Below are 18,530 nucleotides of genomic sequence, written 5' to 3'. Positions count from 1 at the left end.
TTACATCCATGTTCATCAGGGATATGTAGTTATCTTTATCTGTAGTTATCAGGGCGTGTAGTTATCTTTTTTTTTTTTCCCCTGGAGTCTTTGTCTGGTTTTGGAATCGGGGTAATTCTGACCTCATAGAATGGACTTGGAAGTTTTTCTTCCATTTCTATTTTTTGGACTAGTTGAAGAAGAATAGGTATTAAGTCTTCATGTTTAGTAGAGTTCCCTTATGAGGCTATCTGGCCCTGAACATTTGTTTGTTGGGAGATTTTTTATTACTGATTCCATTTTTTTGGTGGTTATTGGTCCGTTCGAGTTTTCTATTTGTTCCAGTTTCAATTTTGGTAGTTTATATGTTTCTAGGAATTTATCCATTTCTTCCAGGTTGTCCAGTTTCCTTTCATATTGTTTTTCATAATATCCTCTTACACTTACTTGTATTTCCGTGGGGTTGGTTGTCATTTCTCCTCTCTCATTTGTGATTTTATCTATTTGGGTCCTTTCTCATTTCTTTTTTATACATCCAGATAAGGGTTTACCAATTTTATTGATTTTTTTTTCAAAGAACCATCTCCTTATTTCATCAATCTCTTCTACTGTTTCTTTAGTTTCTAGGTCAGTTATTTCTGCTCTAATCTTTATTATCTCCCTTCTTCTGCCAGCTTTAGGCTTTGTTTGTTGTTCTTTATCCAGCTCCTTTAGGTGTAAGGTTAGACTGTTTATTTGAGATTTTTCTTGCTTCTTAAGGTAGGTCTGTATTGCTATATACTTCCCTCTTATGACCACTTTCGCAGCATCCCAAAGGTGTACAACTATCATGTTTTCATTTTTATTTGTTGCCATGTATTTTAAAAATTTCGTATTTAATTTCTGGTTGGTCCATTCACTGCTTAGGAGCATGCTATTTAACCTCCATCTATCCGTGGTCTTTCTAAATGTTTTCTTCTGGTTGACTTCAAGTTTCATACTGTTGTGATCAGAAAAGATGCATGGTATGATCTTGATCATTTGGCACTTCTTGAGGCCTGATTCGTGACCCAATATGTGAGCTATTCTGGAGAATGTTCCATGTGCACTCCAAAAGAATGTGTATTCGGTTGTTTGCAATGAAATGTCCTGAATATATCTGTTAAGTCCGTCTGGTCCAGGGTGTCATTCAAAACCAGTTGTTCCTTGTTGATCTTCTGCTTAGGTGATCTGTCCATTGCTGTAAGTGTAGGGGTGTTAAAGTCTCCTGCTATTACCATATTATTATCAATGAGTTCCTTTATGTTTGTTGTTAATTGTTGTATATATTTGGGTGCTCCCAAGTTGGGAGCATAAATATTTACAACTGTTAGATCTTCTTGATGGATAGTCCCCTTTACTATGACATAGCGCCCTTCTTCATCTCTTGTTACAGTCTTTGGTTTAAGATGTCGTTTGTCTGATATAAGTATTGTTACTCCGGCTTTCTTTGGATGTCCATTTGCATGATAAATGTTTCCCCATCTCCTCACTTTCAGTCTGAAGGTGTCTCTAGGTCTGCAATGAGTCTCTTGTAAACAGCACATAGATGGGTCTTGGGGTTTTATCCATTCTGACACCCTATGTCTTTTGATTGGAGCATTTCATCCATTTACGTGCAGACTAATTATTCAAACATATGTATTTGGTGCCCTTTTGTTGCTTGTTTTGTCATTGTTTCCAGACATTTCCTCTGTTCCTTTCTTGTCTTTGTCACTTTTGGTCTTCCCTTCCCACTCGAAGTGTCCCCTTTAATACTTCTTGCAGGGTTGTTTAAATGGTCACAGTCTCCTTTGGTTTTTGTTTGCCTGGGAAACTCTTTATCCCTCCTTCTATTCTGAATGATAGCCTTGCTAAATAGAGAACTCTTGGCTGCACATTTTTCCCATTCAGCATGTTGAATATATCATGCTACCCCTTCCTGGCCTGCCAAGTTTCTGTGGAGAGATCTACTGCTAGCTGGATGGGTCTTCCCTTGTGGGTTAGGGATTTCTTTTGTCTTGCTGCTTTGGGGATTTTTTTCTTCATCACTATCTTTTGCAAATTTCACTACAATATTGTCTTGGTGTTGGCCTGCTTTTGTTGATTTTGTTGGGAGTTCTCTGTGCCCCCTAGAACTGGATGTCTGTTTCCTTTCCCAGATTAGGGAAGTTTGGGGCTATTGATTCCTCAAATAAACTTTCTGTCCCCCTTTCTCTCTTCTTCTTCTGGGACTTCTATGATTTGAATGTTATTATGTTTGATGGAGTCACTGAGTTCCCTCAGTCTACTGTTGTGATCCAAAATGTTTCCTTCTCTTTTTTGTTCAGCTTTATTGTTTTCCCTAATGCTATCTTCTATATCACGTAGCCATTCCTCTGCTTCTTCCATCCTTGTGCTCATTACATCCAGTCAGTTTCGAATCTTAGTTCTTGAATTTTTCATTTTGGTCTGACTGGTGTTTAGCCCTTTTATGGCTGCACTAAGGGTCTCCTTGATGTCTTCCAAGCTTTCCTCAAGCCCAGCTAATGTCCTTATGATTATTGCTTTAAATTTTGGGTCATGTATATTACTTATATCTGTTTTGATTAGCTCCCTGGCCATGACCTTTTCTTGTTCTTTCTTTTGGGGTGAATTTCTCCATCTTAGCATTTTGCCTAGGTTTCTGTCTTCTTCTGCATGTTAGAAAAGCCTGCTGTGGTTCCTGCTCCTGCAAGTAATGGTTTTACAGAGAAGGGTTCATATAAGGTCCAGGGCCTGGTGCTTCAGGAAGTGTCTCTGGCATGTGCTGTGTGCCCTCTGGTGTTGTGTTTTGGCTGCTCTATCCCTCAGGCCAGTGGTCTGCAGAGGTTCTCCTTGCCTACAGTGCGGACTGTTTGGACCTTGGCCAGAGCGTGGCGAGTTTTAACTAGTTGTGCTCCGGTCTGCTTGTTAAAAGGGACCTGATACTTTTCCCACTAGAACGGAATATTTACAGAATTCTGTGGTCCTTAGATATCCTGTGTGCAGGGGCTTCCATTGGTCTTCTAGCGACGTGGCCCACTGAGCTGGTCTTTAAGCACACTTGCCCAAGAATGGCAGTAGTATCGGCAGAGCACAGGACAGAGCACTCGGTAGAAGCAGGTAAGGCAGCCAGTGCTGGCACTGTGGTGTTTTACTGAAGTTAGTTTATGCTGAAGGGTGGGACAGAGAAATGGTGCCAGCCAGCTCCTTTGTCCCCAGAGACAGGAGTCTGAGAGCCCATGCCTGCAGCTCTCAGGACAGCACTTTCAGAGGAGCGAATGATCTCCCCTCGTGCATCCCAGGCATTTTTTTTTTTTTTTAGATCTCTGCTTCCACACTGTTTGTCTCTCAGTTGCCTGTCTGCCTGGAGCAGTGCAGTGCACCTTGGGCTCTATCTCAGCCACACCTGATGATTTTTAAAATTCTAAACCTCAGGGACCTGGTGTGGCCTGGTCCTCTGGGGGAAAAATGGTGTGACCCAGAAGGGCAGTGATGCCAGAGCACAGGGGCATGGGATTTAGAGCAACGCAGGCTAAACAGCCAGTGTCTGGGTTTGCTGCCCTCAGCAGGTGTCTCTGCACCTATGCTGAAGGGCTGGGGAGAGAAGTGGTGCCTGCCAGTTCTTTTGTCCCCAGAGAGGCCATGCCACCTTTTGTGGATGCGCTCCAAAAACGTACAAATAGTCCCTCCCCATGCACCTTAGATGATCCACAGATCATACAGTCTGTCCCAGGGTTGCTTGCCTGTCAATGGCTTTGGAGAAGTGTTCTCTTCATGCATATCCCTGTGTGCTCCACTCTTTCTTGCCTTTCTCTGCAGCCAGGGCACCCTCCCCTCCACAGCTCCCATGCCCCCTTTCTTCCACAAGCCACATCTCTGTATTTCCTACCTTGGCCTCTTCTCTCCCTCTAGCGGTGTGGTCTGTTCTATCAAACCTCAGGTTGATTTCTTGGATATTCAGAATGATTAGATAGTAATCTAGCTGTGTTCAAAGGTTGAGGCAATTCTAGGGTCCTCCTACTATGCTGCCATCTTAGGTCTCCCATCAGTGCCTTAGAGTTTACAGGGAACATCTCTTTTACCTTTATGGTTAGGTTTATTGCTAGGTATCTTACAGTTTTTCCTCCAAGTGTAAATGGGATCGATACCTTGATTTCTCTTTGTGCTGCTTCATTATTGATGTATAGAAGTGCAACAGAGTTCTGTATGTTGATTTTGTATCCTGCAACTTTACTGAATTTGTGCATCAGTTCTAGCAATTTTTTGATGGAGTCTTTTGGGTTTTCTATATTACATCATGTCATCTACAAATAGTGAAAGTTATACTTCCTCTCTCCTGGTTTGGCAGCTTTTTATTTCTTTTTGTTGTCTGATTGCTGTGGCTAGCACTTCCAAAACTATGTCAAGTAACAGTGGTGAGAGCGGACATCCCTGTCTTCTTCCTGATTGTAGAGGAAGAGCTCTCCGTTTTTGCCCATTGAGGATGACAGTGGCTGTGGGTTTTTTGTATTTGGCCTTTATTAGGTTATGTTCCCTCTACCTTAGTTTGTTGAGAGTTTTTGTAATGAACGGATGTCCTACTTTGTCAAATGCTTTTTGTGCATCTGTTGAGAGGATCATATGGTTCTTCTTCTTTCTTTTATTAATGTGGTGTATCACATTGATTGATTTGCAAAAAGTGAAGCATAGTCACAGCTCAGGAATAAGTCCCACTTGATCGTGGTGAAAGATTGTTTTAATGTATTGTTGGATTAGGTTTGCTAGTATTTTCTTGAGAATTTTTGCACCCGTGTTCATCCGGGATATTGGCCTGTAGCTCTCTTTTTTGCTGGAATCTTTGTCCAGTTATGGTATCAGGGTAGTGCTGGATTCATACAACGAATGAGGAAGTTTTCCTTCCTTAGAATCGTTTGAGAAGAATAGGTATTAAGTCTTCTTTAAATGTTTGGTAGAATTCCCCTGTGAAGCCATGTGGCCCTGGACTCTCGTTTGTTGGAAGTTTTTTTTGTTTGTTTGTCTGTTTGTTTTATTACTGATTCAATTTCTTTGCTGGTAATCAGTCTGTTCAAATTGTCTGTTTCTTTCTGTTTCAGATTTGGTAGATAATATTTTTTTTAACATCTTAATTTTGATTTTATTTTTTTCAGTGTTCCAAGCTTCATTGTTTATTCACCACACCCAGTGTGCTACGCAATATATGCCCTCCTCAATACCCACCACCAGGCTCACCCATCGCCCTGTCCCCCTCCCCTCCAAAACCCCCAGTTTGTTTCTCAGAGTCCACAGTCTCTCATGACTCATCTTCCCCACCAATTTCCCCCAATTCACTTTTCCTTTCCTTCTCCTAATGTCTTCCATTTTGTTCCTTATGTTCCACAAGTAAGTGAATCCATATGATAATTGACTTTCTCTGTTTGACTTATTTCACTCAGCATAATCTCCTCCAGTCCCATCCATAGTGATACAGAAGTTGGGTATTCATCCTTTCTGATGGCTGTGTAATATTCCATTGTCTATGTAGATCATATCTTCTTTATCCATTCGTCTGTTGAGGGGCATCTTGGCTCTTCCCACAGTTTGGTGATTGTGGCCATTGCTGTTATGAACACTGGGAGTACAGATGGCCCTTCTTTTCACTACATCTGTATCTTTGGGTAGATTGTATGTTTTTAAGAATTTATCCAGGTTGTTTTTCTAGGTTGTTGGTATATGTATTTTTTTTATAATATTCTCTTATTTCTGTGGTGTTGGTTGTCATTTCTCCTCTCTCAATTGTGACTTTATTTATTTGGGTCCTTTCTCATTTCTTTTTTATAAAAGTCTAGATAGGGGTATACTGACTTTATTAATTTTTTCAAAGAACCGGCCCCTGGTTTCATTGATCTGCTCTATTGGTTTGTTGTTGTTGTTGTACCTATGTCATTTAAATCCGTTCTATTATTTCCTTCCTTCTGCTGATTTTAGGCTTTGTTTGCTGTTATTTTTCTAACTCCCTTGAGTGTAAGGTTAGGTTGTTTATTTGAGATTTTTCTTGCCTCTTAATGTAGGCTTGTATTGCTATATACTTCCTTCTTATGACCACTTTTACTGCATCCCAAAGGTTTTGTTTGTTTCCATGTATTTTTTAGTTTCTTGACCCATTCACTCATTAGTAGCATGTTGTTTAACCTTCACGTACTTGTGATCTCTCCATTTTCTTTTTTTCTTCTGGTTGACTTGTGGTTTCATAGTGTTGTGGTCGGAAAAGGTGCATGGTATGATCCCAATCTTTTTGCATTTGTTGAGGCATGATTTGTGACCTAGTATGTGATCTATTCCAGAGAATGTTCCATGTGCACATGAAAAGAATGTGTATTCTGCTGTTTTAAGAGGAAATGTTCTGAATACATCTGTAAAGTCCCTCTAGTCCAGTGTGTCATTCAAAGCCGTTGTTTTCTTGTTGATTCTCTGCTTAGATGATCTGTCCATTGTTGTAAGTGGAGTGTTAAAGTCCCTTACTATTATTGTATTATTGTCAATGAGGTCCTTTATGTTTGCTATTAATTGTTTCATTGGGGCTCCTGTGTTGGGTACATAAATGTTTCCAATTGTTAGATCTTCTTACTGTATTGTCCCCTTTATTATGAATCATGTCATTCTTCTCTTGTTACAGTCTGGTTTAAAGTCTACTTGGTCTGATACAAGAATCAATATGCTGGCTTTCATTTGACGTTCTTTTGTGTGAAAAATGTTTCTCTAGCCCCTCACTTTCAATCTGCAGGTGTCTTTAGGTCTGAAATGTGTCTCTTGTATGAGGTATATAGATGAGCCTCATTTGTTTTTTGTTTTTTGTTTTTTTTTTCCTCATCCACTCTGATACCCTGTGTCTTTCAATTGGACCATTTCGTCCATTTACACTCAGAATAATTATTCATAGGTATGTACTTATTGCCAATTTGTTACTTGTTTTTGTCATTTCTGGAGATTTTCTTTGATCCTTTCTTGTCATTATCACTGTTCATCTCTCCTTTGCAAAGAGTCCCTTTAGTACTTCTTCCAGGGCTGTGTTATTGGTCATGATATCCTTTAGTTTTTGTTTGTCCGGGCAACTCTGTATCTTTCCTTCTATTCTGATAGCGTTGCTATAGAGTATGCTAGGTGGCAGATTTTTCCATTCAGCTCTTTGAATATATGATGCCACTCCCTTCTGGCTTACCACGTTTCTGTTGAGAAATCTGCACCTAGCCTAATGTATCTTCCTTTGTAAGTTAAGGACTTCTTTTGTCTTGCTGCTTTTAACACTTTTATCTTATCGCTCTATTTTTCAAATGTAATTACAATATGTCTTGGTGTTGGCCTGCTTTTGTTGATTTTGATGGGAGTTCTCTGTGTCTCCTGGTTCTGAATGATTGTTTTCGTCCCCAGATTGGGGAAGTTTTTAGCAATTATTTTCTCAAATAAACTTCCTGTCCCTTTTTCTCTCACTTCCTCTCCTGGGATCCCTATGGTACAAGTGTTATTATGTTCGATGCTGTCACTGAGTTCCCAAGGTCTTTTCTCATGATCCATAGTTCATCTTTCTCTCTTTTGTTCAGCTTCATTATATTCCATCATTCTATCTTTATTCCACTCATTCATTCCTCTGCTTCTTCCATCCAGCCGGTTTTGAATCTCGGTTATTGTCTTTTTCATTTCTGTCAGGTTGGCTTTTAACTCTTTTATCTCTGGCGTAAGGGTCCCCTGAACTCTTCCACTCTTTTCCTAGCCCAGTGAGTGCTCTTATGCTTGTTGCTTTAAATTCTCCATCACTCGTGTTACTTATATCTGTTTTGCTTCAATCTCTGGCCACGACCTTATCTTGTTTTTTTGCATTGGGGATGAATTCCTCCACGTGACATTTTCTCTAGGTCTCTGCCTTCATCTGTATGTGAGAATAGATAGCCAGTTATGATTCCTGCTTCTGAGAGCAATGGCTTTATGAAGAAGAGGTCATGTAGTGTCCAGGGCCTGGCACTTCAGTGAGTGTCTCTGGTGTGTGTTGTGTGCACTCTGCTGGAGTGTTTTGGCTGATCTATCCTTCAGGGTAGTTGTCTGCAGAGGCTCTCTCTGCCTGCAGTGGTCAGTGTGTGGTCCTTTGCCAGAATGTGGTGAGTTTTAAGTAGGTGTGTCCTAGCCTGCTTGTTAGATGAGACCTGATACTACCTGAACTGGAACTGAAGCCCTGAAGAACTCTCTGGCTGGGAGATGTGGTGTGGGCAGGGGTTTCTCCTGGTCTACTGGGAAGGGGCCCTCTGCACTGGGACTGGAGCAAGTTTGACTGAGAAGGATAGTCTCTCCAGTGTGCAGGGGTGTGGGGCTTGGTGTAAGCAGGTTAGGTAGCCAGTGTGGGTGCTGTGTTGCTTCCTGCAGGTGGCTCTGTGTTTATGCTGTGAGTCAGGGGAGGGAAATAGCTCCAGCCAGCTTCTTTGTCCCCAGAGCAGCATCTCCACGAATACCGGCTCTCAGGGATACACTAGGAGAAGAACAAACAAACCCTCCCATTGTGTGTCCCAGGTGTTTCTCAGAACACTGTTTCTGCCTTCAGGTCCTTTGCCTGCCTTCTCTTCAGGAGCAGGGCAGTGCCCTCCAAGTCTATTCCAGCCAAGCCCACTGACCTCTAGAACTCCAGCCTTTAAGCCCCCTTGGTTGCAAGAACTCATGAAATTCAGCCACTCTCGTTTTCCAGGCCAATGGCTTTGGGGATGCATTCTCTTTGTGCATTCCCCTGCATGCTCCTCTCTCTTACCCTTCTCTGTGACCACAGCTCCCTCCCCTCTGCAGCACCCAGGATTCTTTTCTCCCCTAATCCATGGCTCCCCACTTCCTTACCTTTTATGATGTGACCTCTTTTCTCCCTTTAATTGTGGAGTTTGTTCTGTCAGTCTTCAGGTCTCTTTCTGGGGTATTTAGGATGATTTGATAATTATCTAGTTCTGGTTGTGTGCAAGGTGAGCACAGCATTCCCCTACTCTGCTGTCATCTTGTCTTCTCCTACTCATGGCTTTTTAAAATTTTTTGAGCCACTCTCTGTGTCCCTGTGCCTGATTCACTGTCTCCATCTCTTCATTTTTGGCCTTGGCTGCCTATTTGTGTGTTTCTATTTCTGGGTATCCCCAGGTTTATTTTTATTCCGTGTCTTTGCCTCCCTGTGTCCCCGGATAGATTTCCTTGTCACTCTGTCTCTGCCCATTTGTTTATGTTCTATGTGTCCGTTCCTATGTGTCTAGGTTTCTTTGTTCCTATCTTGATCCTTCCAGACATGATCTTGTGTATCTGTTCCCATTTCTACCTTATATCCATATGGCTGTGTTTGTGGGTTCACATCCCCATGTCTACTTATTCTGGGATGTGTGTGTCTGTGTGTGTGTGTGTGTGTGTGTGTGTGTGTGTGTGTGTGTGTCTTTCTCTCACTCCTTTTCTAAATTCTTGTGTCCCTGTGTCACAGTGTCTCCATTGTACCTGGGCCTCCAGCTTGCCTGTCTTTATGCCTCTCTGTTACCTAACTTAACCCTAACCCTTATGTCTTGGCTGGTGTTTGTCACAGTTTGGGTATCTGCATTCCCATGATTTTGTCACTGGATCTCTGAGTACATAAATGTGTGCTCCAGTTTGACTCTTAGTATGCTCCTCTGCATGTGCCCATGTTCTTGGGTCTTTGTTACCAAGTCTTGGTATGAGTAACATCTCTGTTTCTATGCTTTTGTAGATCTGTGGTCTTGTGTCTCTGTTTTCTTCTCCCATCCCCTATCCCATTTCTGTAAGTTACCATGACAGCATGTCTCTATGCCTCCACTTCTTCAACCTTGGTGTATTGGGCTATGGTTTTGACCTATGTCTCCCTGGTTACTTCTGTGTCCCTGTGTCTCTATGTGTCACTGTGTGTCTCATCTCCTCTGCTTTTGTGTCTGGGTCTTTGTGAATATCTCTGTCTCTCTCTCTTGCTCACTTTCTCTCCTCTTAAGACTATTGTTTTTTCAGTAGTTCAAGGAAAATTTTTTTTTCTTTTTGAATTTTTATTTAAATTCTAGTCAGTTAACATGCTGTGCAAGATTGGTTTCAGGAATAGATTTCAGTGATTCATCACTTACATAAAACACTTAGTTTTTGTTTGATTGTTTTGTTTTGTTTTTGAGGTAATCTCTACATCCCAACGTGGGGCTCGAACTCACAATCCCGAGATCAAGTGTCACGTGCTCTACTGAGTGAACCAGCCAGGAGCCCCAGAAAAATCACTTAAATGACTGAGGGAATTACAGATATTTGATGAAGTCTGGAGTGGTTGGGGGAGGGTGGGAAGGACATCTGAGCCAAGATCTACATTGTGATCTAGAATTTGAGTGGCAATGCAAAAGATGAGCATGGTAGACAGGGGCCAGGGCAGGTAAGGTCAGAGCGATTATCAAATAGAACAGCTTGAGAGAGGTCCCTTAGTGGAGATGGGGTTGAGGCAGGGCCCATTAGGAAACGGAGAGGAGGCCAGGGTGGGGGTTGGATAGAGTTCAGAGAGCGAGTGGGAAAAAGTGAGGTCAGAGGGGTATAGGATAGAGGGCAGATCACGTAGGGCCTTGTCGGGTATAAAAAGAACTTTGGGCTTCATTCTAGGTAAGATGGGAAACTCTTGAGGGGGGTTAAGTGGGAGCAGGACATGAAGTAATCTTTGTTTTTTAAATAATCGAAAGAAAGAAAGAAAGAAAGGAAGGAAGGAAGGAAGGAAGGAAGAAAAAAAGAAAAAAAAATCTATCCCTTGAGAGGGAGCAGGGAGACCAGTGAGGAGACTGGAACAGTTTTCTAGGGTAGACATGATCGTAGTCTGCCCTAAGATAGTGACGGTTGGGGTGGTGAGAACTGGGTGCATTTGGCAAATATGTGAGAGGCAACATTGCCAAGAATTGAAGATGGATGGGATATTGGCGGGTGGTGAAGGAAAGGGGCATGTCAAGGATCTCATGCCCAAATTTGTATCCCTGTGACTTACTGCCACCACCAACTGGTTCTAATCCTGCCCTATAATGTCTCCCAAGATGTGTTGCTCTTCTTAGGAAGAGAGAACAATGGAGTGGTGGAGCGCATTCAGTCTTCAACCAAATGATGTAGGCCCAAATCTCTTACTAGTTGTGTGACATGGAATAAGTTACTTCAGTTCTCTGCACTTCAGTTTCCCCGTGAGTAAAATGCAGGTATCCACAGGTTGTGTGTGTGTGAGTGTGTGTGTATGTGTATTAAATGAGGGACTAAAAGAGCAATATATAGACAAGTACCTGCACATACAAAGGACTAAAAAATGTTAACCTTTATTACTTCACAGTCTTTAGGAAATTTAAAGAAAATTGTTATCTTTTCCAATTTGTGTACCGCTCTCCTTAAGCAGGGCTGTATACAGAGCACAAAAGAACTAATCAGACCTGCCTGACCCAGTGATGCCTCCACTTAGAACCCTGTATCCCTACACTGCTTGGGAAACGTGAGCATTTCTCTTGTCCAACAAAGCAACTGTCAAAACCACAGCTTGATCAGTTTCTTTCTGTTTCGCTTTGCCAGTCTTAATATCCCTCCTCTCTCAGGGCCTCTAATTCTGTGCTTAGGTTCTAAGGCCCAGAGAGGTTAAGTAGCTGATTCAAAGTCTCAAAGCAAGCAAACAGGCAACCGTCATCACTAGAATCTGCGGAAGTTTTGTACATTCCTAGTTCCCGGAGCTCTCCATTCATACCTCCCCCTCATGGCTTGACCTCTTGCCCGTGGCACTCACCATCTTCATCAGGAGTGAGGAAGGTATAGAAAGCTGGTGGGTTCAAGGACTCCATGATCATGGACTCCACCATTGACTCAGACAGCAGCTCTAGCTCCTCAGGGAGATGGAGCAGGCTGGCCACCTCAGGGAGGATGCTAGAAGGCAGCAAGACTGGCACGTTTGGGGGCTGCCTTCTGGCATAGGCCTGGAGCTGCTGGAGAGGCCCATTGTTGGGACTTCTGACACAGGTAGTCCCAGAATTTGTCTGGTGTTTTGGGGCCCCAGCAGCAGATCCTGCTGAAGCCAGAGCTTTCTCGGGGCAGCAGAAAGGGCAAGGGGGAGTCAAAGGGAATTGGGAGGGGTGCTCCAAAGACAGAGGTGGTCATGGTCTTGCTGGGACTTGCAGGACTTGAGGTTGTGCTTGTGAATGTGTTTGGATCCTGAGGAGGTAGGGGCATTAGTCTGGCAGGTCTGGGGGGTAACGGGGTTTGGGGTTTATTGGGGATTGGGGTCCTAGGTTTGGAAAATGATAAGCTTGGGTAATTTGGGGGAGTTGGGGTATTAGAGTTAAGAGGTGTTGGGACTGGGGCGCCTGGGTGACTCAGTGGGTTAAAGCCTCTTCCTTCGGCTCAGGTCATGATCTCAGGGTCCTGGGATCGAGCCCGGCATCGGGCTCTCTGCTCAGCGGGGAGCCTGCTTCTTCCATCTCTCTCTGCCTGCCTCTCTGCCTACTTGTGATCTCTGTCTGTCAAATAAATAAATGGGATCTTTAAAAAAAAAAAAGAGGTGTTGGGATTTTCGGGATGTTAGGTTAAGAGGATGCTGGGTTTAGGGTGTGACAGATTGTTTGGGGTCTTGTGAGAAGGATTCTTTGGTCTAGTTTTGTGATAGGTGTTTGAAGATCTGAAGCATGGAGACTCCAGGATTGGCCTGCGGCAAGCTTTTGGGTGACTGTGATGTGAGTACCCCAAGTTGGGAATGGGATAGAGCATCCAGTTTGGGTTGTAGACAGTGGAATATCATGTGTCACAATGCCAGCTTTGGGCTGGGATGGGGTGCCAGGATTCAGAAGTGGGACTTGTGTCTTGGCAGTCATGGGTAATAGGGTACCAGGATTCTGGTGTGATGGCGTGCTGGGCTTCAGAAGCAATAGGGCACCAAAGTTTGAGGGCCCAAAGGCAGAAGTTTTTATTCTGAGAGTTGGCTGAACCAAAGTGCCAGAATCCTGTTGTGTAGGATTTGGGGATTTGGGGTGTGCTGGGGTGGATAGGGTACTTAGTGTCCTGACCCAGTGGTTCCAACTCCTTGGAAATGGACATAATTTCTGTAGAAGCAGGAGCCGTTGAGGATAAGTAGGACCTTGGTTTCACAAGCCCTTATTTGGGAGAGACCTTGGGTAACAAGGCTGACTGGGCTGTGCCTGTCCGGAGGCCAGGTCTGCTGGCGGATGAAGGCCAGGTCTGCTGGCGGATGAAGGCATAATGGTGCCTAGTACAGCTGCAGTGGAAATCTGTGATCTGACCTTCCCACTTGCTTCCTTGGGCTGCACCATGAGCAGTGAAGTCAGAGGTGGGACAACATTGTATTCAAGCGACAAGTTGAGGACTTTGGTGGCCAGCAGGCGGCGAGTGGTAGTGTCACAGGCTCGCAAGTGTCCCTCAGCAACTCTCCACTGGTGGTGTAGGCCCAGAGGCAGCAGGTGAAGTGGGCTACGTTGTAGGCCCCCTCCCCTGGGACACCAGAGTTCTTCTGGTTCTGCTGGTGGCTGCCTCACTGTGGCAGGGCACAAGAAGCTGACTCTTGGGGCCACAGGCTGCCAGGTGGATGCCAAGTTCCTGCTTTCCTACCTGCCTGCCTGCGCCTGTCCTGCCACCACCAGTTCTGAGCCACCAAAATAACGGGGGAAAGGTCCAAGGGGAGGCCCCAACCAAGCCTTCCAGGTAGTCCAGATGCACGCCTGCCAGCAGAGGAATGGAGATCTCCTCATAGAGGCCCTTCAGCTGTAGGGCTGCATCAGTGCCCTCATACATGCACCAGGCTTCTCCCTGGTTCTCCAGGGGCAGGTGACAAAGCAATGGGAAGTCAGCCTCATCCCTGAAGGCCAAACTAAAAAGGGACTCCCTGTTGCCCAGTGCCTGACAGATGTTGGAGAGGATCACCCCAGGGGTCATCACACTGGCTGTGGGCTCCCCATCTGTCAGGAAGATGATGAGATGGATCCTCCCCACATTGCAGCCTCAACCAGTCTCCTGATTGCTGTGGTTTAGCAATGCTATGCTGTAGCAGAGCTGCACTGATGTTGGTCCCTAATTGGGAAGTAGACCGTGAGACCATCTTTTCTAGTTATTTCTATCCCCATTGAAGACATCTTAGACACCTCACCAACCTCTCAGGCTCGGTCATTTCTCATCTTTTCTCAGACTGTTTCTGCTGCTTATCCTTCCCAACACACCTGCCCCCACACGGGTTCCCTGAGATCTGACAGTGGGGCCCACACGTCCTTGGCTTTTATCACTCCCTATCTCAGACTACAATTTGCCTGTTTCCTGTGGGGGGGATATCTAATTCTCTAGTCAGACAGGCATCTCCCCAATGATAGCAGCCCCACCTCCATGCTATAGGGGAAGGAAGGGCTGAGTTTACCAGAGGTGGCGGGTGGGGGAGACTTCAGTACTTCTCTGAGAGACAATTGATCAAAAGCCAGAATCAGGGCAGCCGCTTGACCAAGTGCTTGGAAATACATACATAGATTATTGATTTTAAAATGTTTTGGCAAATTTTTCTGAGTATGTGCTTTAAAGAAACTCCGGGCCAAAGAAGAATGTGCCCCAAAATACATAGTGCTATGTTCTTTCAACTAGGAAAGGGGACGCAGAAGGATGAAGGGACATATTTGTATAAAATATAATAGTCATGTTTCAGGTATTGTGAGAGGTGAGGTAGATGGGGGGGAAAAGGGAGCATTTCAAGAATTCCCCATATCTGGGGCACCTGGCTGGCTCAGGCAGTAGAGCACGTGACTCTTAATCTCAGGGTCATGAGTTCGGGGCCCATGTTGGGCGTGGAGCCTACTTAAAATAGATAAATAAATAAATAAACAGAAAGGAATTCCCCACATTACCACAGCCCATCCATTTGAGTGGGTAGCTCTACACTTACAACCACCAGCTTCCATGTGACCCAGGTTGTCCTTGGTGCTGTGGATATTCTGGATGCTAGCTAGACACTAACCGAGTCAGAAAAGGTGATGATGTTGAAGTGGTCGTTGACCCACATGCCACCCAGGATCACGTTCATGGCCTTTTCAGTCTGTGGGATATGGGTGAAATGAAGGAGATGGACCAAGGCTGGAGGTCTTGTTCAAGACTGAAAAGTTATTTCTATACAAGGTACTAAGGCCTAAGTGTGGTATGGTTTTAAGACTCTCTGACTCCGGCACTCTGTAAGTCTAGAATTCTCGGGGTCAAAATGCTATAGGCCCTATGGATCTAAGCCTAGAACTGCACTGTCCAATGGAAACTGCTAGCCACATGAAGCTACTTAAATGTAAGCTAGTTAAAATTAAAGGAAAAATGATAAATAAACTGTTCCTTTACTTGCAGTAGCCACATTTCAAGTGCCCAATAACCACACGAGGGTTATTGCAGAGCAGTGGCTACTACTGTATGCGACACCTCAGAACTTTAGAACATCTCCATCATCAATACAGTTCTATAAGACAGTGGTGGTCTGGAAGGTTCAAGCTCCATGCTTTCAGGGTGCTAGGACCCTGTGTGTTCCATGGCTCCCAGACCCCATGACCCAGGATTCAGTGATTCCAGGACCCTAAAGCTTAAGAGCTTTAAGATTCTGGGTCTTTATAACTTCTTTTAAGTGACTTTTCAAGCTCTGGTTCTGCCCTATGTAATCTGTTCTTTTACCTCACCTTCCATTTCTTCCAGGCGGATCCTCTCCTCAGTCCCCAGAAAACCCAGATTCCATCCCCCCCCCCCCAAACTTTGCTCCTGTTGTGCCCTTTAGGTAACAGACCTTTCCACTTCCCCTTTACTTATTCATATCTTCACTGCTCCTTCTCTGGGCAGCCCTTCCTTGATTGCTTACTCTGACCCATGCCCCTTGTACCCAGATAGTCCCTGTCCCGGATGGTTTGCTGGCTGTCATATGTAGAATATTTTCATTTTCCACACTGATATTGAGTCCTCTGAGAACAGGGCCTTGAATACTTCTTCCTATTGGCTCCCTTCTCCATAACAATACCTAGCATAGGGCTAGGCACATAAGAGTTTCAGGGAATAGGGAATGTAAGTCCTAGTATTAGGTACCTCTTACAGGGCACTTGTTATATTTCAGGCACTGTGCCAGATACTTAGATGCATCAGCTCATTTAATCGTCATAGCAACACAATGGAAAAGGTACTGATATTATACCCATTTTATCAGTGACAACACCGAGGCTCAGAGAGGCAGAGTGCCTTGCTCAAGGTCACACAACTAGTCACTGATGAACCACAGATGTGAATCCCTAGTTTTGGAGGTGTTAAACATTATGCCTTCCAAGTTTTATATTGTTATGGATTTCAGAGACCACAGGGAATACCACTTGTGACCCCCCCCCCTCCTTTCTCTATACCTTAAACTGATAGGAGATGCCTTGAATGCTTTCAAGGGGATCAGAGTCTTTCCCGCCACAGGATGACCTCAGGGTAGAGGTCACACATTCTGGAATAGGGAGCTGAGGTCTTGCTCAAGACTGAAAGGTTATTTCTATACAAGGTCCTAAGGCCTAAATGTTGCATGCCTTTAAGGATTTAGCCACTCATTCTTGTTTTCATTCAGAGGACTGCAACACAAGCATGATGGCCCTTCCTGAGAATCTCCCGCTAACCAGAGACAAATCATGTTTTTAGAAGTATGTCGTTTAATCTATTGAGATTTTCCAGCTATCTGTCTGTTATTGATTTCTAGTTTAATTCCACATGGTCTGAGAACATATATTTATTGTATGATTTATACCCTTTTATTTTGTTAAGGCGTGTTTTATGGCCCACGTTGTAGTCTATCTTGGCAAACATTCCATGTGAGCTTGAGATGGATGTGTATTGTGCTGCTGTTGGATGAAGTACTGCACAGATGTCAATTAGATTCAACTGATTAATGGTGCTGTTCCGTTAAACTATGTCCTTACTGATTTTGTGCCTGCTGGATCTGTCCATTTGTGATAGAGGGGAGCTGAGGTCTCTAACTATAACAGTGGTTTCGTCTATTTCTCCTTGCAGTTCTAACAGTTTTTGCCTCATGTCTTTTGACGTTCTATTGTTAGGTGCATTACACATTAAGGATTGCTGTGTCTTCTTGGAGAGCCATTATATAATTATAGTTATATAAGATTTTTTTTTCAGTCTGAAAGCAGTCATGGTTTATTAACTGGCCAAACTGCAGAAATAGTGATGGCAGGTACCTTAGTTTATCCTTCTAATAAGCTGTTCATCTGGTCTTCCCTATTGCCAGCAACTGTGCCTTCCACAAAATGGGTGATCTTTTTCTACATTCCACTTCGTGGAGAAGATAATTTGCAGGGCCTCTGGAAGTTTTTTGGTTCTTTGAAATACTTTACAGTAATACTTTATACATCTTGTGACTCAGATCCTCCATGCAAACAATGCCATATTTACCAAGAGATCAACCAGTGTGTTATCTGTCAGGGAAATTTGCTCTTTGTTTCTTTATACAATGCATCTCCTTATCCCTGATAACTTATTTGCTCTAAAGTCCGTTTCATCTGAAATTAATATAGCTGCTCCAGCTTTTTTGTGATTAGTGTTCAGAATGGGATATCTTTTTTTTTTTCCCATACCATGACTTTTAATCCATCTGTGCCTTTTTATTTAAAATGGGTTTCTTGTGGACAACACGGAGTTGGGTCTGGTTTTGTTTGTTTGTTTTTTGTTTGTTTTTGTTAGGTTCTGTTTTGGGTTTTTTTTCCCGATTTTATTTATTTTTTTCAGCATAACAGTATTCATTGTTTTTGCACAACACCCAGTGCTCCCTGCAAAACGTGCCCTCCCTATTACCCACCACCTGTTCCCACAACCTCCCACCCCTGACCCTTCAAAACCCTCAGGTTGTTTTTCAGAGTCCATAGTCTCTTATGGTTCGCCTCCCCTCCCCAATGTCCATAGCCCCCTCCCCCTCTCCCAATCCCACCTCCCCCCAGCAACCCCCAGTTTGTTTTGTGGGATTAAGAGTCATTTATGGTTTGTCTCCCTCCCAATCCCATCTTGTTTCATTTATTCTTCTCCTATCCCCCTACCCCCCCATGTTGCTTCTCCATGTCCTGACATCAGGGAGATCATATGATAGTTGTCTTTCTCCGATTGACTTATTTCACTAAGCATGATACGCTCTAGTTCCATCCACGTCGTCGCAAATGGCAAGATTTCATTTCTTTTGATGGCTGCATAGTATTCCATTGTGTATATATACCACATCTTCTTTATCCATTCATCTGTTGATGGACATCTAGGTTCTTTCCATAGTCTGGCTATTGTAGACATTGCTGCTATAAACATTCGGGTACACGTGCCCCTTCGGATCACTATGTCTGTATCTTTAGGATAAATACCCAGTAGTGCAATTGCTGGGTCATAGGGTAGTTCTATTTTCAACATTTTGAGGAACCTCCATGCTGTTTTCCAGAGTGGTTGCACCAGCTTGCATTCCCACCAACAGTGGAGGAGGGTTCCCCTGTCTCCGCATCCTCGCCAGCATCTGTCATTTCCTGACTTGTTCATTTTAGCCATTCTGA

General features: G+C 43.8%; 1 pseudogene; it reads right to left on the bottom strand.

Moving 5' to 3' along the window:
- Positions 1–11,711: 11,711 nt before the first annotated feature.
- The window catches only part of LOC123934641, a 36,347-nt pseudogene continuing 29,528 nt past the window's right edge, over positions 11,712–18,530 (bottom strand).

This window comes from Meles meles, chromosome X, assembly GCF_922984935.1.
Source record: "Meles meles chromosome X, mMelMel3.1 paternal haplotype, whole genome shotgun sequence".
Taxonomy (NCBI): Eukaryota; Metazoa; Chordata; class Mammalia; order Carnivora; family Mustelidae; genus Meles; species Meles meles.
The sequence above is the reverse complement of the archived record's forward strand: the minus strand, read 5'-3'. Positions and strand labels throughout refer to the sequence as shown.